Source organism: Bufo bufo, chromosome 8, assembly GCF_905171765.1.
Source record: "Bufo bufo chromosome 8, aBufBuf1.1, whole genome shotgun sequence".
NCBI classification, from domain to species: Eukaryota; Metazoa; Chordata; class Amphibia; order Anura; family Bufonidae; genus Bufo; species Bufo bufo.
This window is the reverse complement of record NC_053396.1, coordinates 14,670,891-14,695,604: the sequence shown is the minus strand read 5'-3', so window position 1 is coordinate 14,695,604 and position 24,714 is coordinate 14,670,891. Positions and strand designations below refer to the sequence as shown.

Sequence of the window (24,714 nt, the reverse complement as noted above, 5' to 3'; positions counted from 1 at the left end):
TGCCCACCTAACATTATCAAAAGCTTTCTCTGCGTCTAAAGTGAGCATGGCTGGGGTTCCTCCTACTTTCGGATATCGATTCACCTTGTCTAGGACTGCCATTACTGTTACTGACAAATCCCACCTGCTCAGGTGTAATAAGAGTAGGCAGCAATGTAGCTAGACGGTCTGCCATCAGCTTAGAGAGTACTTTAGTGTCGACATTGATAAGGGATATGGGTCTATACGAACCCGGTAGCTAGGGATCTTTCCCTGCTTTGGGCAGCAATTTAATATATGACACACTAGGGTTGGTGAAACTTGTGTCACTAGAGCTTTATAATATTCTCCCATGAGGCCATCTGGTCCTGGGGCCTTAGAGTTCCCCAAATGTTTGATTACCGATTTGAAGCTCCTCGACCGTAATATCTGCATTTAAAAACGCCATCTGATCCTGGCTAATTTTCAGTAACCTAACTTACTCAAGGAGGGTATTAGTGAGATCGCTCTGAGTCTCATCTTTATATAGCGCCCTATAGTATTCCTCCACTATACTGTTAATGCCAGCCGGGTCATTAAACACTTCATTTCTCGTGTTTTTAAGACTGGGGATGAACTGGGGTTGTCTCCGCCCTTTAGCCAAGTTAGCAAGTAGCCGTCCTGCTTTATTTCCAAATTTATGTAGGGTGGCTTAAAATGCAGTGAATTTTAAGGATTCCCTGTCCCTTACATATTTGTCGAATTTCTGGCGCGCTCCAGTCCATTTCCTCTTATTTTCCCCTGTGGGATTATCGACAAAGGTGGTGTATGTTTGTCTGACTTCGCGACTAGCACTGTCTAGCTGCATTGTAATTTTTTTCTTCAACCCGAAAATGTGATTCATAATCCTCCCTCTTCATTACTGCTTTCGATGCGTTCCAGAACAATTCCGGATCATCCAAATGCGCCTTATTGTTGTCCTGGTATTCTTCCCACCACCCTATTAATTTGTTCACAAAATCCTCATTAGAGGTCAAATGTGAAGGGAATCTCCAAATGTAATCACGTCCGGATTAAGTTGGCGCCACGGGTCTATCAACCCCACTCCTAGCATCATTGGTTCCAGGACCTTATCTTGCGACCTGCTCCTATCCGCCCTATGCTTGTTACGTTTCCTATCCTCCAGATCTTTTATTGCGGAATTAAAATCTCCTCCCACTATCTTGTTGGGGCATTGATCTAGTAGCAGCTCTTTTTCTAGTTCCCTAAAGAATTGAGTATTGTTGGAATTGGGACCATAAATGCTATATATGCATCACTGGGACCCTTGGACTTGAAGTACTACATTGACCCATCTTCCTTGTGTGTCGGCCTGGGACCTTATAACTTGACAGTTGAGCTGTTTGTTGATTAGAATCGGGACTCCCGCTTTTCTCCTGATCGCAGGAGAGCCTAGTGCCTGCGCCACCCACATTTTTTCCATGCGACAGAAATCTTCTGTCCCTAAGTGAGTTTCCTGTAGCAGTACTAGATCAGGATTAAGTTTTTTGAGATGCCGAAGCACCATCCACCTCTTCTGTGGTGATCGCAAACCCTTAGTATTCCACGACACTATTTTCATTGTGGCGTTGTACGCACCTAACTGTGAACTGATTCAAGATGTGTACCCTTAGCTTCTAATGATAAGACAGGCCAAGATTACTCAAAAATTGTAACACTCCCTCCCCCCTTAACCCCTTTGTTAACAGAAGTATATAACCCCTTCCCCTTTGCCAACCAAAATTTCCTTATTAACGCCCTTTTTTTCTGAGTTACAGTACCTCCCTCACCACATTATTTCCATTACAAGTTAACAAGAAAAGCCCCCCCCCCCCCCCCCCCCCCCGAAAGATAGGATCAAAGAACCAAATTGGTCCCACTATAACATGAACAATGAACTTCAGGACTTAGTCATTCTCATCTAAAGAAATGTCCTGTTAAACAAAGGATATCAATGTCCCCATGGCGTAGAAGATCATCTAGGACAGTCACCTTTTCCTGAGATAAGCTCTCCTGCTGCTTGGTGAGCGCTGGGTTCTTGGTCTGGGCCCCTTCTCGCCGTCATTCCAATCCTGGCTCACCCATGCTTTCTCTTCTATGCTGCCATTCGGTCCCGAACGGTTTCCAGAGCCGACCGATCTTGAGTTATGGAATTCTCTCCCTTCCTTGTCCTCTAGCTGTTGAAGCAGTTCATCCGCTGCTAATAAGTCACGGTAAAAACGCACAGTGCCATCTTTCAGGGTCACTTACAGCCGCGCCGGGTATTGCAACTGGAAACGGATCTGTTGTCTGTAAAGAGCCGTACAAACATAGCTGAAACCCCTCCTCTGTCGGGCAACCGCCGCTGAATAATCGGCGAATAATAGGACTGTGTTCCCCCTGATCTTCAGGGGCTCCTTCCTTGCTCTAAAGGCCCTTAGGATCGCCTCTTTGTCACTGTAATCCAAGTATCTCATGATAACCTGGCGAGGTTTAGGTACTTCATCCCGTACGCTGCGACCTCTGCGCTCCTGGGTGTCTGGATTAGGACCTATTCTGTGGGCTCTCTCTACTTTATGCCTGCCTTCCAAGCCCAATGCGAATGGGAGCTCCCGTTCACAGATGTCCATGAGAGTCTGTGGCTTAACACTTTCCGGCAGACCCAGCAGCCTCAGATTGTTCCGTCTGGACCTATTCGCAAGGTCTTCCAGACAATCTCTTAAAATTATGTTCTGCTTGTAGAGGTCCTGTACATCTCTCTCAGACCTGGCAGATATATCTTCTATTGAGGCTACCCTCCGCTCCAATTCATCTAAGCGGGAATCATGCTGAGTTACCGCCTCATGAAGTTCATGCAAAGACTGTGACAATGTGTTAGACAATGTCTCCTTAATGTCAAGCGCTAGGAGTCTAGACACTTCAACGGCCAGCGTCTTATAATCGATCACGTGTACCCAGAGCTTCTCCTTGTTGTGTGGGGGTAAGCGCTTCTGTTTCTGGGTCAGCCACTGGTGAGCATATTCTCCTTGTGTGTACCTGTGCCACTTGTGATTTTACGGCTCCCTCTTCTCAGGGGGTATCGGTCCATGAACCGAGGTGTCCAGGTAAGCGATAGACCTCTCCTCTCCCTCTAGGTCTTCTCTCCAGCATTCAAAATGCAAGCGGGTGCGCTTTTGTGGTGAAAGATTACCGGAGCTCTCTCACTCCGTGTCCTGCATCTCAGCGCCGGAACCGGAAGTCTCCTCCTGTTTTATGTCTAGCGAGAGTGCGTAAAGATATTCTACTCCTCTGGGATTGCCAAATAAAAGAGCGGAAGTCTTTCAACAAGGTTTGAATATCTGTGCGTTTTATGAGGAGTGGCAGTGTTTGCATGGGGTATAAAAGTTTGCTGAAACTCATCATCTTTAATAGATGGCAGCGACCTAAGAAGGAGATAGGTAACGTCACCCAAGATTTTAGTTCCAAAATGATCTTTTTAAATAAAGGAGGATAATTTAAGGCATATAGTGATTCCGGTGTTTTCCCTATTTTAATACCCAAATATTTAATAAAATGAGTTGCTGTTGTGACTGGTAGGTTTTGTAGCAGCTTCACATTTACATTCTGAGGTGGTGATAGATCCAATTACTCACACTTGGACATATTTACCTTAAAGCCTGACATATGACCGAACTGATTGAGGAGATCAAACAAGATTGGTATATCTACTTGCGGTTGTGCCAGAAACATCAATAAATCGTCGGCAAAAAGGGCATGTTTAAGTATTTTCTGACCCACAGCTATGCCTCTAATTTGACCATTATTGGATATCGCCCTAGACAGCGGCACCAATGCCAAGTTAAACAGCAAAGGAGATAATGGACACCCCTGCCTTTTTGCAAGTAGAAAGGCCTTGACAAGAAACCTTTCTCCGAGTAATCGAGATATCGGATGATAACCTGTCTAGGTCTTTGATTCAGCGCCACGTGTAGAGAGGAGCCATCTTGGTGTTTGGTTAATGTAGGAGCTGGGCCCACTCTGTGCCCTCTCTACCTTGCATATAGATGGTATGTTTAGCGCATTAGGTAGTTCTTCTGCGCATAAATGTATAAGGTCACTTGATGGAACAGACTCGGGTACCTTATATTGTTCCGTCTGGAGCGATTCTTTAAGTCTTCCAGTTTTGCAATTATCTTTTTGTTCTCCTGTAGAAGACTTGAGTAGGTCGCTGAATGGCTGGCTTGATCGTCTTCCAGAGAGCTGACCCTTTCTTCTATTCCCTCTAGACGCCGGCCATGATCAGATATTTCCTGTTGTATCTGCGCCAGCGACGCTGAGACTGTACTGGAGAGGGATTCTTGTAAGTCAGGTAGGATTCGCGCGGCCACCTCAAGTGCCAGCTTCTTGTAATCCACACTTATTCCACCCGATGTCTCCTCATCTTCCACAAGATCATCTTCAGGTGGTAATGGCGGTGATTTTTCAGGTTCCATGCGGGGGGAGGGGTCATACTCCGCCATCTCGCGCGGCACTGGCACTGCTCTAGTTGTTTTCTGTTGCCCCTTTTGCCGATTTCTACTCCCCATATTGACTATAAATCTTTCCATCTGATGCCCAGAAACGTCCAGGTGTCTCTGGGCCCAGAACTGTGTCCGTACCGAGCCTGATAGGTGGGAGAGCAGAGATTTTCAGAGCAGGCAGATGCGGAGCTCTACTCAGCAAGTCCGTCCATGTTTGCGCCGGAACCGGAAGCCTCAATTATATTTTAAATCAATTTGATACCTGATTTCTCTCATGTCTGATTAAATCCAAATATGGTCTATTTCAGATTTTCTTCTTTTATAGATACAAATATACACTCACCTAAAGAATTATTAGGAACACCATACTAATACGGTGTTGGACCCCCTTTTGCCTTCAGAACTGCCTTAATTCTACGTGGCATTGATTCCACAAGGTGCTGATAGCATCTTGCAGTTGATGGAGATTTGAGGGATGCACATCCAGGGCACGAAGCTCCCGTTCCACCACATCCCAAAGATGCTCTATTGGGTTGAGATCTGGTGACTGTGGGGGCCATTTTAGTACAGTGAGCTCATTGTCATGTTCAAGAAACCAATTTTAAATGATTCGAGCTTTGTGACATGGTGCATTATCCTGCTGGAAGTAGCCATCAGAGGATGGATACATGTTCTCATTCTGTTTACGCCAAATTCGGACTCTACCATTTGAATGTCTCAACAGAAATCGAGACTCCTCAGACCAGGCAACATTTTTCCAGTCTTCAACAGTCCAATTTTGGTGAGCTCGTGCAAATTGTAGCCTCTTTTTCCTATTTGTAGTGGAGATGAGTGGTACCCGGTGGGGTCTTCTGCTGTTGTAGCCCATCCGCCTCAAGGTTGTGCGTGTTGTGGCTTCACAAATGCTTTGCTGCAGACCTCGGTTGTAACGAGTGGTTATTTCAGTCAACGTTGCTCTTCTATCAGCTTGAATCAGTCGGCTCATTCTCCTCTGACCTCTAGCATCCACAAGGCATTTTTGCCCACAGGACTGCCGCATACTGGATGTTTTTCCCTTTTCACACCATTCTTTGTAAACCCTAGAAATGGTTGTGTGTGAAAATCCCAGTAACTGAGCAGATTGTGAAATACTCAGACCGGCCCGTCTGGCACCAACAACCATGCCACGCTCAAAATTGCTTAAATCACCTTTCTTTCCCATTCTGACATTCAGTTTGGAGTTCAGGAGATTGTCTTGACCAGGACCACCCCCCTAAATGCATTGAAGCAACTGCCATGTGATTGGTTGACTAGATAATTGCATTAATGAGAAATAGAACAGGTGTTCCTAATAATTCTTTAGGTGAGTGTGTGTGTGTATATATATATATCAGGGGTGTGGAATTCCTATCGCCCGACGCCCGGGACATGCAGTTCCGGGCGCCGGGCAAGTAGTTTGAACTGTTGTTTTAGCCCTGTGCGGGCAAGTAGCAGGGACATGTTGGTTGGGCAGTAATAGGAGCGGTCATATGCTTGCCGCGAGCTGACCGCTCCTACATCTATGTCAGCCTGCCCCTGCATCGTCGGCTCAGTTCAGTCACAGCACACAATAGCAGAGACGCCGGCAGCAGGGAGGGGAGGGACTCGGGAGGAGTGTAATCTGATCCTAGAGTGGAAGCTGGTTTCTGCCAGCCCCTCCCCTCCCACCAACCAATCAGAGCTGAGGCAAGGCAAGCACTAGCAGCTCTGAGCCGTCTGTACAGGGAGTTAGAATAGAAATGAATCGAATGAGTCACAAGTTAAAAGAATCTAAAGATCCGATTAGTTAGAGACTCATTTGATTCATTGAGTTAAAAGGGCCGTGAGTCAGAGTCTAGAACAGGTTATTACACTGAGGCTGTGGGCTGATGCTTTTGTTGCAGCAGTGATAAGGTTAAGGGACAGGAGCAGAGAGATAAGAGAAGTGACAGATGACACAGAGTTTAGATTACAGGGTAAATTAACCCTTTAGGATCAAATTGGCTTCTCAGGAGATCTATATGTTATATGTTCTGGAATGTGTTGGATAACACTGACAGCATTATGTCAGTGTTATCCAATACATTCCAGAACTGTAAGGGTTACATAGCATCATAAATCAGTATAATGCTATGTGACCCCAGTCAGCGCTTGCAGGTCAGGCCGGGAACGCTCATCTGCAGGGGTGTCAGAAATAAAGGTTGTGCTGTCTGTCTTCTGAGGCTCTGGCCCTGCCTGCAATCTGCACTGCACGTGGCACTTGATAAACTATAACGTCTCCCTCTTGCCCCCATACAGTATAACGTCACCAAGCGGCTGCCCTAGTGCCCCATACAGTATAACGTCACCTTGGGGCTGCCCTAGTGCCCCATACAGTATAACGTCACCAAGCGGCTGCCCTAGTGCCCCATACAGTATAACGTCACCAAGCGGCTGCCCTAGTGCCCCATACAGTATAACGTCACCTTGGGGCTGCCCTAGTGCCCCATACAGTATAACGTCACCAAGCGGCTGCCCTAGTGCCCCATACAGTAAAACGTCACCAAGCGGCTGCCCCCGCACAGTATAACGTCACCCTGTGGCCCCCGCCCCCATACAATATAACGTCTCCCTGTGGCCCCCACCCCCATACAGTATAACGTCTCCTTGTGGCCCCCACCCCATACAGCATGACATCTCCTTGTGGCCCCCGCCCCATACAGCATAACATCTCCTTGTGGCCCCCGCCTCATACAGTATAACATCGCCTTGTGGCCCCCACCCCCATACAGTATAACGTTAGTATAAGTTCAGGACAAGTAGATGGTCATGAGGGACAAGTAGATTGAGCCCCCACTTTAGTCCTTCGACAAGTAGTTTTTTTTAAAATTTCCATACCCCTGAGATATATATATATATATATATATATATATATGACTAACCAAACCTGCCTAGAACTGAATTTCAGTTCTTTGGAGATGATATGGTGTTTCCAACAGTATATATAAATCTCCCTGAATCGGATTAAGTTGTAGGATGATGCTGCAGGTACACCCCAATCTTATTCCAAAACAGATACTATACACATATTGAATATATAAATATAGAGATATATTATATAAATTATGCTATAAAATATAGGTAAGGTTATACTATACCAAAAATGTCAGCTAGCAGAAATCAGTTTTAATGGTCATAAGATGGCTGCCTCCAATGGCTGAAAAGGTGGTCAGGGCTGGATCTAATGGATTAAGATGTCTTCTTCAAGATGACCATCTCAAGCTGATTCAAGAAGAAGATGATGATGCTGATCTGCCTCCTGATCTGATCTGATCAGGGCCGTCTTTACCAAGGGGCAAAAGGGGCAGCTGCCCCGGGCCCAGTTGCTCCTGGGGGGCCCAAGGCAGCTGCCTCTTGAGCCCTGCTAGCCACTGCCTTGTGTGTCAGGCTGTCAACTCTACCAGGATTCCAGGCATCATGATCGTACTGTGTTAAAGTTGTGATTTAGGACCTTAAAGGGTTTCTATCACTTCATATGACATAATTAGCTGGCAGACACTAGCGATCTGCTAGTGTCTGCTCTGGCCAACCATCCTACTATAATCACTTGTGGGGCAGCGGTTTTGCTAAAAAACTAACTTTTATAAATATGCTAATGAGCCTCTAGGTGCTATGTGGGCGTCATTAGCACCTAGAGGCTCCGTCTACCTTCATACACAGCGGCCGCCCAGCACGTCCCTCCAGCCCGCCCATGTCCTCCTCCGTGTGACGCAGCGGCCGAATTCTCGCGCATGCGCCGTGCGCGGCTGTATTCGGCGCATTAGAGATGTCTGAGCTCGGAGCGGTCAGACATTCAATGCGCATGCGCGGAACAGCCGCGCATGCGCATTGAATGTCTGACCGCTCCGAGCTCAGACATCTCTAATGCGCCGAATACAGCCGCGCACGGCGCATGCGTGAGAATTCGGCCGCTGCGTCACACGGAGGAGGACATGGGCGGGCTGGAGGGACGTGCTGGGCGGCCGCTGTGTATGAAGGTAGACGGAGCCTCTAGGTGCTAATGACGCCCACATAGCACCTAGAGGCTCATTAGCATATTTATAAAAGTTAGTTTTTTAGCAAAACCGCTGCCCCACAAGTGATTATAGTAGGATGGTTGGCCAGAGCAGACACTAGCAGGTCGCTAGTGTCTGCCAGCTAATTATGTCATATGAAGTGATAGAAACCCTTTAATGACATCATCACCATGTGACCAGTAACCTAGTAATTACTGGTCACATGGCTATGAGGTCATCACAGGTCCTGTGGAGTGTTGCAGAAGTTAACTGTGGAGCTTTTTTGTGTGAAGATTACATCAGAAAAAGGTGACAGGGGCTGTTATGTTAATATACTGTAAACTACTGTATAGTGGGGTGCTGTATACTGTGTGGGACTGTATACTGTGTGGGGGCCTGTATACTGTGTGGTGGGCTGTATACTGTGTGGTGGGCTGTATGCTGTGTGGGGGCCTGTATACTGTGTGGGGGCCTGTATACTATGGGGGGGCCTGTATACTATGGGGGGGCTGTATACTGTGTGGTGGGCTGTATACTGTGTGGGTGGCCTGTATACTGTGTGAGGGCCTGTGTACTGTGTGGTGGGCCTGTATACTATGGGGGGGCTGTATACTGTGTGGGGGGCCTGTATACTGTGTGGGGGCCTGTATACTGTGTGGTGGGCTGTATACTGTGTAATGGCCAGTATACTGTGTGGGGGCCTGTATACTATGGGGGGGGGGCTGTATACTGTGGGGGCCTGTATAGTGTGGGGGGCTATACTGCTGTACTGTATACTGTGGGGGTCTGTATAATGTATACTGAGGGTGCGGTATAGTGTGGAGTGCTATACTGCTGTACTGTATAGTGTGGGGGCTGTATCTTGTATTGTTTGGGGTGCTGTATACTGTGAGGTGTTGTATACTGTGGGCTGCTATACTGCTCTACTATATACTGTGGGGTACTGTATAGTGTGGGGGTGCTAAACTGCATACTGTGTGGTGCTGTATACTATAGGGTGCTATACTGCATACTGTGGGTTGCTGTATACTATAGGGTGCTATACTGCATACTGTGGGGTGCTGGGGTGCACTGGAACACTAGGGTGAGCCGAGCCCTGGTCTCCTTTCCTGCATAGCGGTGCCCACATCCAGCCTGAGCCCAGCTGCCCAGAGCACTGACCCTGAGCCGCTGGAGTCTTCAGAACTGGAAGTATTTACAGTAATTCACTGGACTCTACCAGGTGTGTGGATTTTTTGTGTGTGTGTTGTGGTGGAGGGCGTGATTGCCTGCTAAGGTGTGGGAAAGCGGGATCCAGGGGGCCCAAGTAAATTTTTGCCCAGGGTCCAATCAATATTAAAGACGGCCCTGGATCTGATGATGTTTTTTTTCTCTGTCAGCCCATACCATCTTTTTATCCTATCTAAAATGGGACTGGTCTAGTTTAATCAACAACTAGTGACATCATTTTTTAACTAATAGGACCTCCCCTAGGGATTTTGCAATAAATTCCTTAATTCTATTCTACCACCAGATGGCACCAGAGGTCCACGTATACATTTTGGAATTAATTTAGAAAATTATGCTGCGGATATGCCATACATTTTTCCAGTTGCAAATTCTCCTTTTAAAAAAGTTGACTCAAAAAGTCGAATTATGATTTATTTATTTTTATAAAAAAAATTGTGAATTGCATCATTAAATGCATTATTAGAAAACAGACACTAGAGGGCACTTAAATGAAGTTAAGGGCATTGTGATTTCAAGTCTGTGTAGGATGTGGTTACTGTGGTTCGCTAAGGCTATTACTGCTAGCACTGGGGAAGACGGGTCTGCGCTTGGCTAATGTAATGGACGTTTCTTTCCCCCTCTCTCTCTCTCTCTCTCACCTGATCCTATCAGGAATACACAAACAGGGTATAAATGTTTAACTATTCGTTCTCCTCAGAGAGTAGGCTCCCTGGTTCTTCTGTTCGCCATGGAGGAAGAAAAAAGAGTAGAATCTGCAGAGGGAGAAATGGTGACTCCAGTCCTGGTAGTTGAGCAATCTTCCTTTGGGTAAGTGGCTCATATATGGTACTCCGTCGCATTATGTCTCCTTGAATTATCTTTTTTCCAGTCAAAACCTAAGAAGATGCTGGCAAACAGAAAAAACAAAGAATGCGCATTGTGTAAGACAGCGTTATCTTCTTCTTATGAGAAAAAATTATGGCAGGGGTGTATTGACAAGACCATATCGGATGAGTCCCTTCATTGTTAGAAAATATAAGATCCCTTATTAGGATGGAGGTTAAAAATTCCTTAAAGCCAAGCAAAAGGGCTAGGACATCGGAGAAGGATAAAAGTTCTCGATATAGCCTATCCCAGGATTTCTCGTCTAACGACAGTGATTCTCCCCAAGAGTCTGTTTCTTCTGATTCTTCTTCGGACGATGAAATTTGCAGCGTACTCAAGTTGTGTGCAGTAGGTGTTTCTGGGTGATGTAGTGCAATATACACTAACCTGGTACAGCTGACTCTCTGCAAGGGCAGGTATAGGTAGAAATAGTTCGTGACGCCAGTGCCAAGTAAACGGTGGCACGCCGTTTGCGGATGCAGGAATAATTTGAGGAAACGTGGTGTTAAAACAGAACTTCAACTTTTAGTAGTTTGCAGGCAGAGACAATATTGGAAACGCAGTTCCTCAGCATACAGTCGATTTTGCAATTCGGTCGATGCAGGCAATTCAGTACAGCAGGGTAATTACAGAGTGTTGAACACAGGACTTGCAGCAAAGGAGCTTGCACTCTAATTCTGTCTGATCCTGGAATACAGCATATCTTCACCAAGGCCCATTAACCTAGTTCTGGCTTTATCTCCTTGGCTATAGCTTTAATAAGTACCTCCTCTGTCTTTCTGAGTACCTCTTGCTTTCCTGATCTTTGCCTCTGTCTCTCTCAGCTTCTGGAAACTTCCTCAGGCTCTAGAAACTTCTGAGCTATGGTCTAGACTGACTTCTGCACTCCACACTAGATCAGGTTACACTGACTTTCCCTTCCTTGTCTGGCCCTTATATAAACTAGGGCTCCCTAGCTCCCTCTAACGCCTAAGAGCTGGAATGACACCCCTAGCCGGCCTGTAAGTGCAAGTTTCAGTGACAGGGAAATACACACATTACATTACATTTTATAAAACTGGCATACAACAATTTCCCCATAATTAGGAGGGACGACAGCACACCAAGTGACACTTTGGTAGTGACGGGTATTACAACTCCCGTACACTACATACCCCACTGCTTTAAGCTGAGTACGACCTCGTACTCCATCATGGGTCTCCCAACTGGAATCTCTACCTGAAATAGAAAATAGAGACATGCAGGCATACATACATGTAATTCATCTGCATTTACATTTACATCAGGTCCAATTGGCAAAAGTGAAGTGTGGTGACAAGGGGCGTCGTTCTCTTCTCTCAGGATAGTGAATGGAACTGGGGCGCTGACCTGGCACAGCGTAACATTAGAACCAGGATAGTCCATGACAATGAATAAGTCCATGATAAAACAGTAAAATGGATAAAACAGTATAAAAGTTCTTGGAGGCTCAAATAACAAACATGAGTCCGTACCCAGGTTATTTCTTATTAATCACAGAGGCTCTCATGCGGTGGAGTCCATCTCTGGGCACATTTCCTTAGTATGAAGTTGCACAATAAAATGACAGCATAATAACGGAACTACCCAGGGGTTTCCTGTGGGTGTAGCACAGGCAAGGGCTCACGTGGGGGAGTCCATTCTTGCGCACAAATGTCCAACAAGGTATTGCCCGTGGCAACTGTTTGGGAGGAGACACCACCAGAATAATCAAAGTCTCCTAAACGGACTGGTGGGCGTCCCCTGGTCATCCGGGTAGACCTTCTCAAAACAGGGGTCTCCTCTTCCCTTAGCAACGAGGTAGAAGGGAGAGGAGCAACAGGAGGGTCTCCATCCGTGAGACCTCGGTCAGGAACAACTGGAACAACAGGAACAACAATATCCACGAGAGGGGGAACTGGATCCGGAGCATCTTGCACCGGCTCTTCTGGAGGTGAAGACGCAATAGGTGCCGGAGCAGGCACCAGCAAGTTCAACCAAGGTGTCAGAAGCCAATGCATGGGATCAGCGTCATACCTTAGGTCACTGACAGCCTGCATAGGATCATCGGGCTGTATTGCTGACTCTGACACAGGATATTCAGATCCGGAACTCTCGGCACTAGGTTCTGGTGTCAGGCAGAGCTTCAACCGGTTTCGGTGTACAATTTGGGATCCCTTGTCTTCCCGGGTGATCTCATAAGTGTGAGTTCCAACATTTGGGATTGCAGTGACAACATAGGGACTTCGCTCCCACTTACTGTCCAATTTGCTGGTACGACGGTTATTCTTTAACCATACCACGGCCCCTATGGTCAAGGGTTCTGCATGGGCTGCCTGATCATAGTCTCTCTGCTGTCGGTCTCTAGCAAGGTCCATACGTTCCTGAACAATGGCTTTGGCTGCATCTAATCGCCTTTGGTGCTCAGCAACCCAGTCGGTGTTAGGTAATGGGTTAATGCAATCAGGCACATGTATGTCCAATGAATGATCAGCAGGCAATGTCCCTTGGCGCCCAAACATCAAATAAAAGGGGGTATACCCGGTGGAACAATGTATGGTATGATTGTATGTGAACATGAGCTGTGGCAACAGACTGGGCCAATCTCCTCTGTTCTCAGGAGGCACGGCCCTCAGCATCTCTATCAAGGTCTGATTCATTTTTTCACATAATCCGTTACCTTGAGGATGGTAGGCCGTCGTCCGGATCTTCTTACAGTTGTGTAAGCGGCACAGTTCATGGAACAGATGGGACTCAAAAGCAGGTCCTTGATCGGTGAGGATCTTTTCTGGACATCCATAGGGCAGGAGGAAGTGCTTCCAGAACATTTCGGCTGTAGTCTTGGCTGTCTGGTCTCTCACAGGCACTGCTACAACAAACTTTGTGAAATGGTCAATAATAGTCATGGCATAAGCATACCCTGAGCGACTAGGCTCCAGTTTTACATGGTCGATGGCGACAAGTTCAAGAGGACGGGTACTTACAATGGGTCTCAGTGGTGCCCTCTGATCATGGTGCTCACTCCGTTTCAAGGCACAGGCTACACACTCTCGACACCACTTCTCCATGTCTTCTCTCATGCCTACCCAGTAAAACCGCTGGCGGATAGTAGCTTCAGTCTTTTGGACCCCAAAGTGACCGGATTGATTGTGGTACATCTCCAACACCATACCTGCATCTCGTCGGGGTATGAGAATCTGGTGTACTCTTTCGTTGGACACTGGGTCTAGGCTTCTCCGTAGCAATAGGCCCTTTTGTATGAAGAGTTGATGGCGCTGTCTCCACAGTTTGATGAGCTCAGGATCTGCACTCTTACGCCGGATCCTCTCAGGGGCTCTGCCACTAGTAATGAAGTCCAACAACTCACCCAGCACTCTACTTTCAGACTGTAGTTTCACCCACCTTTCTTCTTTAGGTTCAGGCCTACTGGAGGGTGAAGGAACTGCAGCTCTGTTATTGGTAGCTCGAGCCTGATCCTGTTGAGCAAATTTGTTATAGAAAGCCGGCATCTCTACATCTTCCCAAGCATCTCGCACATCATCAGGAGCTGTCTCTGTGGGAAGCCTGGATAAAGCATCAGCGTTATCATTAGTACGTCCAGCACGATACTTTACAGAGAAATTATAGTTGGCAAGGCGAGAGGCCCATCTCTGCTCCAAGGCCCCCAATCTAGCTGTATTGAGATGTGCCAGAGGGTTATTGTCAGTGAATGCAATGAACGGGGTGGCGGCTAGATAATCCTTGAATTTTTCTGTCACCGCCCACACTAATGCCAGGAACTCTAGTTTGAAGGAACTATAATTCTGGTCATTTTTCTCAGCTCCTTTCAGGGAGCGGCTTGCATATGCTATCACTCTCTCTTTTCCCTCTTGGATCTGGGCTAACACAGCTCCCAGGCCTCGCTTGCTAGCATCAGTATAGAGATGGAAGGGCTTGCTATAATCTGGATAACCTAACACTGGAGGCTCGGTCAGTTTCTTTTTTAGCAATTGGAACGCTATCTCTCTTTTCTCATTCCACTCAATGGGCACAGGAGTTCTAGGACTCTTTTTGGGTTGCCCCCTCAAGAGTTCCTGGATAGGATCAGCTATTTGAGCAAAATGGGGGATGAAACGTCTATAGTAGCCGGCAAAACCAAGGAAACTCCTCACCTCTTTGACGGTAGTAGGAACCGGCCAATTACAGACAGCTGCCAATTTATCAGGGTCAGGTTGCACTCCCTCTCCGCTTACTATATGCCCCAGGTATCTTACTGCAGGTTTGAGCAGGTGACACTTGGATGGCTTTACCTTCAAGCCATATTTGATAAGGATTTCAAATACTTCTGCCAAATGTTTCAGATGGTCCTCATATGTTTTTGAGTACACAATGACGTCATCAAGATACAGCAGCACTGTTTCGAAGTTTTTGTGACCCAAACACCGTTCCATTAGTCTCTGGAAAGTTCCTGGGGCATTACATAGCCCGAACGGCATACAATTGAATTCGAACAGGCCCATGGGAGTAGTAAAGGCAGTCTTTTCTCTATCTGCAGGGGCCATGGGTACTTGCCAGTAGCCACTGGTCAAGTCCAATGTGGAGAAATAGGCAGAGGAGCCCAGAGCAGTTAGTGACTCCTCAATGCGGGGCAGTGGGTATGCATCTTTGTGGGTTATTTGATTAATTTTCCTATAATCCACACAGAAACGGATACTACCGTCCTTCTTCTTTACAAGAACCAGGGGTGCAGCCCACGGACTACGGCTGTCCCGGATCACATTAGAGTCTTTCATTTCTTGGATCATTTCCTTTACAGTCTGATATGAAGTAGGTGGTAAGGGTCTGTATCTCTCCTTGATAGGAGGATGAGAGCCAGTAGGTATGGTGTGTTGTATGACACTAACCTCTCCATAGTCAGTAGCATGCTTACTGAAGGCCTGGTGGTGCTCCTTGACAAGCTGTAGAATCCCTTCTTGTTGATGTTGGGGGGTAGTCTCGTCCCCTACATGGAGCTCTTCCCACCAGGGCACTTGTGGCTGGGTCACCGGCGAACATCTGCTGTCTGCAGCTGGCGGCTTTTCTGTCACTGGAAGACGAATGATGTCTTGGAAGGACACCTGGGACAGCTGGGCAACAGGGCAATGCTTAGTAAGCGCAACAGGATGATTACTCAGATTAATCAGACGGACAGGTACTTTACCTTGGGAGACGTTCACCAGGCACTTGGCAGCTCTCACATAAGGATAATCCTCCATCTGGAGTGGTTCCACCAGGGCTGGATAATCTCGGCCTTCGACTCCCAGGACAGCACGACACCACAAAAGAGTTTGAGAATTAGGAGGCAAAGTCACAGGCTTAATATCACGGATCCTGGCAGTACAAATTTCTCCTTTCCCATTAGCAAACCTCTGCTGGGCACTTAACACAGTGATAGTCTTTTGAATCACCCTCCTGGATGCAGAGGAAGCAGTGGGCAAAGTCTGATGTAATACAGCAAGTATTTCTGAATAACAGTTTTTGAAGACATTGGTGCCTAGAATGACAGGATGTCCTCCTCTGTCACCGGCCTGTACTACGATCACTCCCTGTTGAGGCAGGGTTACTTCTCCCACCTGCAGGGTGGGTTCCCAGTATCCATGAACCTTTACTGGTTTGCCATTGCTGGCGATAATTTCCACCCAGGATTCAGGCGGTTGGGTCAACTGGTTGGTGTCCCAGAACTTTTCAAATGCAGGCAGCTGAATAGTAGTGACCTGAGACCCAGTATCTAATAGGGCTTCAAAGGGGATCCCGTTGATCTCTATATTGATTTTAGGATGGGATCCTACATAACGTGGCATCCAATTTGGATCCTCTGGACCTAGTGTTCTACCTCCCGAGGGTTGGTCCTCAGCCTCAGGGGTTGCCCGTTTAACTGCCAGCACGTGGATTCTGTGTGTCCCAGCTTTTTGCAGTATGTACACACGGGCTTCTTGCGACCTCTATTACGCCTCCCAGGATCCCTGGGGTGAGTCTCTTGGTATGGAGGTGGGAACGGCCTAGGAGATGACAGGAATTCTTCATCTAGCATTATGGGTTTTTCCCATTCCTCTATTTTTCTGCACACTTTCTCTAGACTTTTAGTGAGGTGATTTACTTGCTCTGTCAGCATGGCAATAGTATCAGTAGCTGACACTTGAACAGCTTGGCCGGCCTCAGCTCGGTTAGTGACAAGCGGTTTTGGCTTGCAGGCTGATGACTCAGATAGGGCGCTCAACTCAGGAGATACTGTGGACCCCAGAATTTTTATAGCCAGTTCTTTAAAGTCCAGAAAGGCACTGTTAGGGTGCTGGGCGGACAGCATCTTTAACTGGGTCCTTATTTGTTCACTAGACACCCCGTTGATAAATTGTTCCCTCAGGGTCTGGTCCCGGTTATCAGCCTCTTTGGGATCTATCTGGATTACAGCCCCTAAAGCCTCCTGAAGTGCTAGGGCAAAGTCACGGAGGGACTCACCGGACTTCTGTTTCTTGCCAAAGAAGTGCATCTTTATCTCTGAGGCAGTCCTAGTTTCAAAAGTGGCTCTGAGGCGGGTGAAGATCTGTTCTAGAGTACTCCGCTCAGTAGCAGGCCATGATAACACTTCCCTGCGGGCAGCTCCCTCCAGTTGCGCCAGCATGATTTCCATTTGCTGGTCGGCATTTATAGGGTACAATCGGAATAGTGCCAGCAACTTTTCTTTAAAGTCCCTTAGGGTATGGGTCTCTCCCCTGTAGCGGGGGAACCATGGGGCCCCGAAATAGTAAGGCATGGTAAAGGGCATCATGCTGGGGGCTGTAGGATGATTAGGAGCCGCAAGCTCTCCCGGGGCCGGCTGCTCAGGCACTCCTGGCTCTGACATGGTAGTCTATTGAGAGGTGGCCGCTGGCGACTAAAGTGGCCGGTACACTCCCCTTCCCTCCGGTTACAAATGCTTACCGGTATCGCTGGTCTTGCGCAGGCCAAGTCTCGCGAGATTCCGGACGTCCTGAGACCGCGGTGACGCAGGAGAAGCAGGGCCGCAGCGGTGCGATGATGAAGAGGGGCGGGACTCTCTGTGTCTTTGCAGGGATCCGCCCACGAATGTCCTCAGCGGCGCGGGAAACTTTACTCCAGGCAGCCGGTGGCCATCTTTAGCAAAACGCTGTCCATTCACTGACAGCAAGCAGGATTGTAAAAAGTCCACAAAACCACACTCCAATGCGGCGATTTTCTTCCTCTGGGTAGCGCAACACTGCACAGCGCTTTTTAGAGGTTTTTGGTACACTTTGGGTACGATTTTCAGTCCACAAAGTCCACTTGAATAAAACAGGAAAATTGTCACTTTGGTCACAGGGCAACTGTATAAGGCACAAAGTTCACGCTTCTTGCACTAGAAAGCGTGCGTATCCTGTTCGTGGAACGCCAAAAGAGAGGTGCAGCGTACTCAAGTTGTGTGCAGTAGGTGTTTCTGGGTGATGTAGTGCAATATACACTAACCTGGTACAGCTGACTCTCTGCAAGGGCAGGTATAGGTAGAAATAGTTCGTGACGCCAGTGCCAAGTAAACGGTGGCACGCCGTTTGCGGATGCAGGAATAATTTGAGGAAACGTGGTGTTAAAACAGAACTTCAACTTTTAGTAGTTTGCAGGCAGAGACAATATTGGAAACGCAGTTCCTCAGCATACAGTCGATTTTGCAATTCGGTCGATGCAGGCAATTCAGTACAGCAGGGTAATTACAGAGTGTTGAACACAGGACTTGCAGCAAAGGAGCTTGCACTCTAATTCTGTCTGATCCTGGAATACAGCATATCTTCACCAAGGCCCATTAACCTAGTTCTGGCTTTATCTCCTTGGCTATAGCTTTAATAAGTACCTCCTCTGTCTTTCTGAGTACCTCTTGCTTTCCTGATCTTTGCCTCTGTCTCTCTCAGCTTCTGGAAACTTCCTCAGGCTCTAGAAACTTCTGAGCTATGGTCTAGACTGACTTCTGCACTCCACACTAGATCAGGTTACACTGACTTTCCCTTCCTTGTCTGGCCCTTATATAAACTAGGGCTCCCTAGCTCCCTCTAACGCCTAAGAGCTGGAATGACACCCCTAGCCGGCCTGTAAGTGCAAGTTTCAGTGACAGGGAAATACACACATTACATTACATTTTATAAAACTGGCATACAACAATTTCCCCATAATTAGGAGGGACGACAGCACACCAAGTGACACTTTGGTAGTGACGGGTATTACAACTCCCGTACACTACAAATTATGGAAAGATCCTTTTTCCCCCCAGAGGATACTGATAGATTATTAAAGGTCATAAAATCTACCATGAACATTGAGGACGTTAAGAGGACAAATCCGTAGCGGACTCTTTGTTTGAAGGTTTACAGGAGAGGAAAGGGCATTGTTTTCCAGTACACAATAGTATCATGTCCTTGATTCAAAGGGAGTGGAAAAAGCCAGGTAGAAAGGTCTTTGCCACTAGGTCCTTTAAGCGCACGTATCCTTTTGAGGAAGAAAATTCTTCCCCTTGGGGGAAAGCCACAAAAACTTATGTCGCAATCGCTAAAGTATCGAAAATATCATCTCTTCCCTTTGAGGATACTGGTGTGCTTAAAGAACCCTTAGATAAAAAAGCTGTCTTTCCTTAAGGGAGCTTGGAAGGCCTCCACATTATCTTTTCGCCCGGCTATAGCTCCTACGGTTAAGGCCAGAACATTAGCTCTTTGGTTGCATCAACTGGGGGTTCAGTTAAAAGATAGATGCCCTAGGGAACTGATTTTATCTTCCTTACCCACGTTACAAAAAGTGGCTGACTTTTTGACAGACGCTTCAGTTGATACGATCAAGCTCAGTGCTCAGTCTGTATCCCTAACAAACTCCGCTCGGAGGGCACTTTGGCTTAAGAGTTGGAGTGGTGGGGATGTGGCCTCAAAGCAAAAATTATGTGGCATCCCCTGTCAGGGAGAGTTTTTGTTCGGTCCTGAGCTAGACGACCTGTTAGAAAAAGCAGCTGATAAGAAAAGGAGATTTCCGGCCTCTAACCCTTCAGGGGTATTTGGTTCTAAGTACAGGCAGTTCTTTCATCCCTATAGGAATAACGCAGGTAGAAGAGCAGTCGGAAACAAGGATCAGAGATACAAATCCAAGAATTTGGGAGGGAGAGGGTTCCTATTTGGGAACTCTTCCTCTACAAATAAAAAACAACCTCAACAATGACTCCAGGCCAAAAGTGGGAGGAAGACTAAAATTCTTCCTCTCAGCCTGGGAAAAAGTTGCGAGGCCTTAGGTCTTAGACGTCATTCGTTTAGGTCTAAAACCAGAATGGCTCTCCTTGCCGCCACAAAGGTTCGTCACTACAAAAAACTGTTGTGTAAAAGGCTCTTTTCCCGTTATCAAGGAAGTATTAGACCTTATAGAGAAAGATATCCTGATTCCTGTTCCCCTAGAAGAACAGTCCGAACGTTATTTCTCCCATCTCTTTCTAGTTCCAAAGCCGGACGGCTCTCACAGGACAATCCTCAATCTGAGGGATTTGAACAAATTTCTGGTGTTCAAAAAGTTCAAAATGGAAACAATGAGGAATACAGTCCAGCTACTTTTCCCTCATTGTTTTATGGCGGTAATAGATTTAAATGATGCCTATTTTCCTATGCACCAGGAATTTCAGAAATACCTCAGGATGGCAATCCCAATGGAGGGTCACATTCAACAATATCAGTTTCAGGCATTGCCCTTTGGCCTGTCCATGGCCTCAAGGATATTCACAAAGGTTGTAGCAGAGATGGTTTCATTCATAAGACTCAAGGACGTGTTGATAGTACCATACCTGGATGATTTTCTCTTTAAAGTCCCTTAAAGTGTGAACTTCTCCAGAATATCGTGGGAACCAGGGGGCCCCAAAATAATAAGGCATGGTTAAAGGCATTAAGCTTGGTGCTGCAGCAGTTGGTATTGGGACCGGCTCCGACTACCGCAGGGGGTCTGCGGAGGTCAGGCTGCACGTTATCCTCCTGCACAGACATGGTAACAGCAGGTGAATTATGTTTAGGTAAGTTAACTGTGGCTGTAGACACTTTTTGCGCGGCGTTGCTATGGGCAACCGCTATCTTGCTGGTGTATGGCCCTTTAAGAAACTTGGTGCCAGCTGAATGCAGTGCTTAAATAGCGCTTGTTTAGATCTCTGACAGCACTCCTGGCTATCGACGCTCCATATAATTAGTAGGGGCAAATTGGAGTACTCACAGGTTGCAATTACTACTTGGGGGACGGCAAGCAATGCGATTATTTCCTCTCCGTTAGTTCGCATGCGAAGTCTCGCGACTTTTGGGTATGCGCACGTCACACTCTCCTCCCGTGCGCGGCGTCTCACTCTGATGTGGCTGCAAAACAGAGGAGGCGGCGCTGCGTTTGCATATAGGATCGGCCTCCCAGGATTGATACAGCAAAAGGTAGGAAGGGCTGGCCGGACAATTTTGCATAAATCGGCAGCACTAGGTTTTTCCGCTCTTCAGGGGGTGTCACTAACTTATCCACAGTGATGGCGCAGTATTTTTCAAACAAGAAGGCCTCCGGCGGTCATTTTAAGTGCATAGAAACAGTCCATTCAATTACAGCAAGCCGTTTTAGTAACACACAAATATCAGATTTTCTCACTTTTGACACAGCGATTTTTATGCTGAAGACTGGTATAACACTTCCATGCAACTTCCAAACACTTTAAACAGTTCTGTGGCCCAACACAGCGTGCAATAAGTAAAAGTCTCTCAATGAAGCAAAGGGGCTTATTCTCATGCGACAGTCTTTTAAATAAGGGCCAGGGGTTAATATCCTGTTTGTGACGCCAAAATTCTAATGCGACGTGCCAGAACCGCAGGGGCGACACGTGAGGTGCATGGTGGGCCGATGAGGGGGAGTAGTAATACAGTTCATCGGTTTACTCGCGGTTAGCAGAAAGCCTCCCTGGGCCGGCAGCACAGTGATTAGGAAGACAACACGAAACCTTCTGGGGCACACTCTGTAGTAGGGGAGCACCAGCCTAGATGGAGGTTGAGGTGCCCTTGATGACGGCGGTGTTTAGGGTGCTTGTGGCGGCTGGGTCCCTTGGTGGTATTTGTCGTGACGCCAGTACCGTTTATGGTACAACCAGTTGTAGTGGTAGTATTGAAGAATGCGGTACACAGTGGTGGGATACAACTCACAACTTTTACTGTAGCTGGTTTTAGTTGCAGCATAAACATCCAGACAGAATACAGTCTCTGGGTATATAGAGGAGTTCTGTTGATCCACTGTTAATAGGTTTTGGCTAGGTCCTGACTCAGGCTGTGGTTCAGTATAATTTGCTTCCGGTCCCTTTTAAATCCAGTGTCGTTTGGTGAGGTTGCCCGTGGCTAGAGAATCCTTCACCTAGACTCCCAAAGGTCTTTGATGCCTGGGTAGTGGCTATTATCAGGACTGTCGCTAACGGACAGGCAAAACAAGCAATTGCTTGGGGCCCCGAGCTGGCCAGGGGCCAAGCAGAGCCGGTGCTTGTTTTGCTTCCTTTAATAGAGAATAGAATTTACCATCGGATCTGGTTAGAATATACCATCGGATCTGAGTTTTACGAGCTCAGTGAGATCGTAAAAATTCAAATCCAATGGTATATTCTAACCCCCAGGCATTCCCATGGTAACAGGGACGCTTGCCTGGGGTTAGAATATACAGGGCCGCTCACAGCAGTATCTTACTTTGTCTTAGCTCCGGTAATAGCAGGCAGTGCGGGGGGCGGCGCTCACTCACTGACGTCACGCGCCTGCTCCTCCCACTAGGCGGCGCAGGCGCGTGACGTCAGTGAGTGAGCGCCACCTGCACTGCCTGCTATTACCGGAGCTAAGACAAAGTAAGATATCCAAATAATCCAAGTAAAGAGCTCAGGAATGAGCAATGATTAAAGTTAAAGTAGTTACTGATTAGTTTATAAATATACTGCTGTGAGCGTCGGGGAGGGGGATCTGTGGATGGCACTGTTTAGGGGGGATCTGTGGATGGCACTGTAGGGGGATCTGTGGATGGCACTGTAGGGGGATCTGTGGATGGCAGTGCCATCCACAGATCCCCCTACAGTGCCATCCACAGATCTCCCCCCTAAACAGTGCCATCCACAGATCCCCCTACAGTGCCATCCACAGATCCCCCCTCCCCTAAACAGTGCCATCCACAGATCCCCCTACAGTGCCATCCACAGATCCCCCTCCCCTAAACAGTGCCATCCACAGATCCCCCTACAGTCCCATCCACAGATCCCCCTCCCCTAAACAGTGCCATCCACAGATCCCCCTACAGTGCCATCCACAGATCCCCCCTCCCCTAAACAGTGCCATCCACAGATCCCCCTAAACAGTGCCATCCACAGATCCTCCCTCCCCTAAACAGTGCCATCATGGCACTGTTTAGGGGAGGAGGGATCTGTGGATGGCACTGTTTAGGGGGGATCTGTGGATGGCACTGTTTAGGGGGGATCTGTGGATGGCACTGTTTAGGGGGGATCTGTGGATGGCACTGTTTAGGGGGATCTGTGGATGGCACTGTTTAGGGGGGATCTGTGGATGGCACTGTTTAGGGGGGATCTGTGGATGGCACTGTTTAGGGGGGATCTGTGGATGGCACTGTTTAGGGGGGATCTGTGGATGGCACTGTTTAGGGGGGATCTGTGGATGGCACTGTTTAGGGGGGATCTGTGGATGGCACTGTTTAGGGGGGATCTGTGGATGGCACTGTTTAGGGGGGATCTGTGGATGGCACTGTTTAGGGGAGGGGGATCTGTGGATGGCACTGTTTAGGGGGGATCTGTGGATGGCACTGTTTAGGGGGAGATCTGTGGATGGCACTGTTTAGGGGAGGGGGGATCTGTGGATGGCACTGTTTAGGGGAGGGGGGATCTGTGGATGGCACTGTTTAGGGGGGGATCTGTGGATGGCACTGTTTAGGGGGGATCTGTGGATGGCACTGTTCAAATTTCATGCACATTAAATGCAACAGCAGTATTTGCACTGTAAACCTCCTTTTTTATTTATATAAAGTGTGGGTGAACTTAAACTGTATGGCTATACTGTGGTTCATGTAGGCTTTGCGTGTGTAAGGTGGGGAGGGCGTGGAGGGGGGGGGGGGGGGCGCCTCCATGTCTATTTTGCTTGGGGGCCCCCAAATTCCTTCAAACGGCCCTGGCTATTATCCTTTGGTTTAAGTCCTTTTTCTATTTTCTTTGACCCTTCTTGGACTAGACTTCACTCCTGAGCAGACTTGTGCTGCTTGATGTGCACACTCACTAACTGGCAAAAAAAACTGAACACAAATTAGACCTGAGCTGGGCTAGATATCCCAGAGTGGTACTATCCCCATGTAGTGGTGGGATGTATAAAGCACACTTGACCAGCCTATGAACAGGGATACAACAGATGTAGCAATGCAAAATGACATGCCATACAGCCAGGGGCGTCGTTAGGTCAAAACATTCGGGGCTGGACCCCCGAATGTTTTTTCCAGTGCCCCGAATGTTTATGCTGGCCGGGAAGAGCTATACTCACCTTTTACTTCCTGGTCCTCAGCGCTCCACTGTGAAGGCTGCACAGCAGACTATACAAGAGGATTACCGAGTGGTGAAGAGCAGCAGCATCCGGAGCAGGAACTGTAAGTGTTTTTTTTATTTTATTTTATTTAGAGGCTGATGGAGGCACTGGGGGGTGAAGAGGGGCACTGGGGGCTGAAAAGAGGCTGCTGGGGGGCTGATATGGGACATTGGGGGGCTGATATGGGGCACTGGGCGGCTGATGTGAGGCACTGGGGGGCTGATATGAGGCACTGGGGGGCTGAAGAGGGACACGGGGGCTGAAGAGGGACACGGGGGCTGATATGAGGCTGCTGGGGGGCTGGAGAGAGGCTGCTGGGGGCTGAAGAGGGGCACTGGGGGCTGAAGAGGGGCAGTGGCGTCACCACGGCCCCCCCTACATCATGCTGTGCCCCCCCAACTAAAATGCCCCCCACAAGTGAGCGGCCGCAGTCAGGCACAGGGAGATGAGCGCTTCCATTGCGCTCATCTCCATAGTCATCTGCCGGCCTGTGCTGCGGCGGTGCAGGGAAGGGAGAGGCGTGTCCCTTCC

General features: G+C 47.9%; 1 protein-coding gene and 1 long non-coding RNA gene across 2 annotated transcripts in view; one reads left to right on the top strand and one right to left on the bottom strand.

Moving 5' to 3' along the window:
• LOC121009378 (glycosyltransferase family 92 protein F13G3.3-like) overlaps positions 1-24,714 on the bottom strand; it is a 98,336-nt gene that overhangs the window by 63,657 nt on the left and 9,965 nt on the right. The window lies entirely within an intron of this gene.
• The window catches only part of LOC121009380, a 98,317-nt gene continuing 77,842 nt past the window's right edge, over positions 4,240-24,714 (top strand). Inside the window, exon 1 of the long non-coding RNA XR_005780748.1 lies at positions 4,240-4,324. This is a non-coding gene — a long non-coding RNA (uncharacterized LOC121009380). The remainder of the gene's footprint in view (positions 4,325-24,714) is intronic.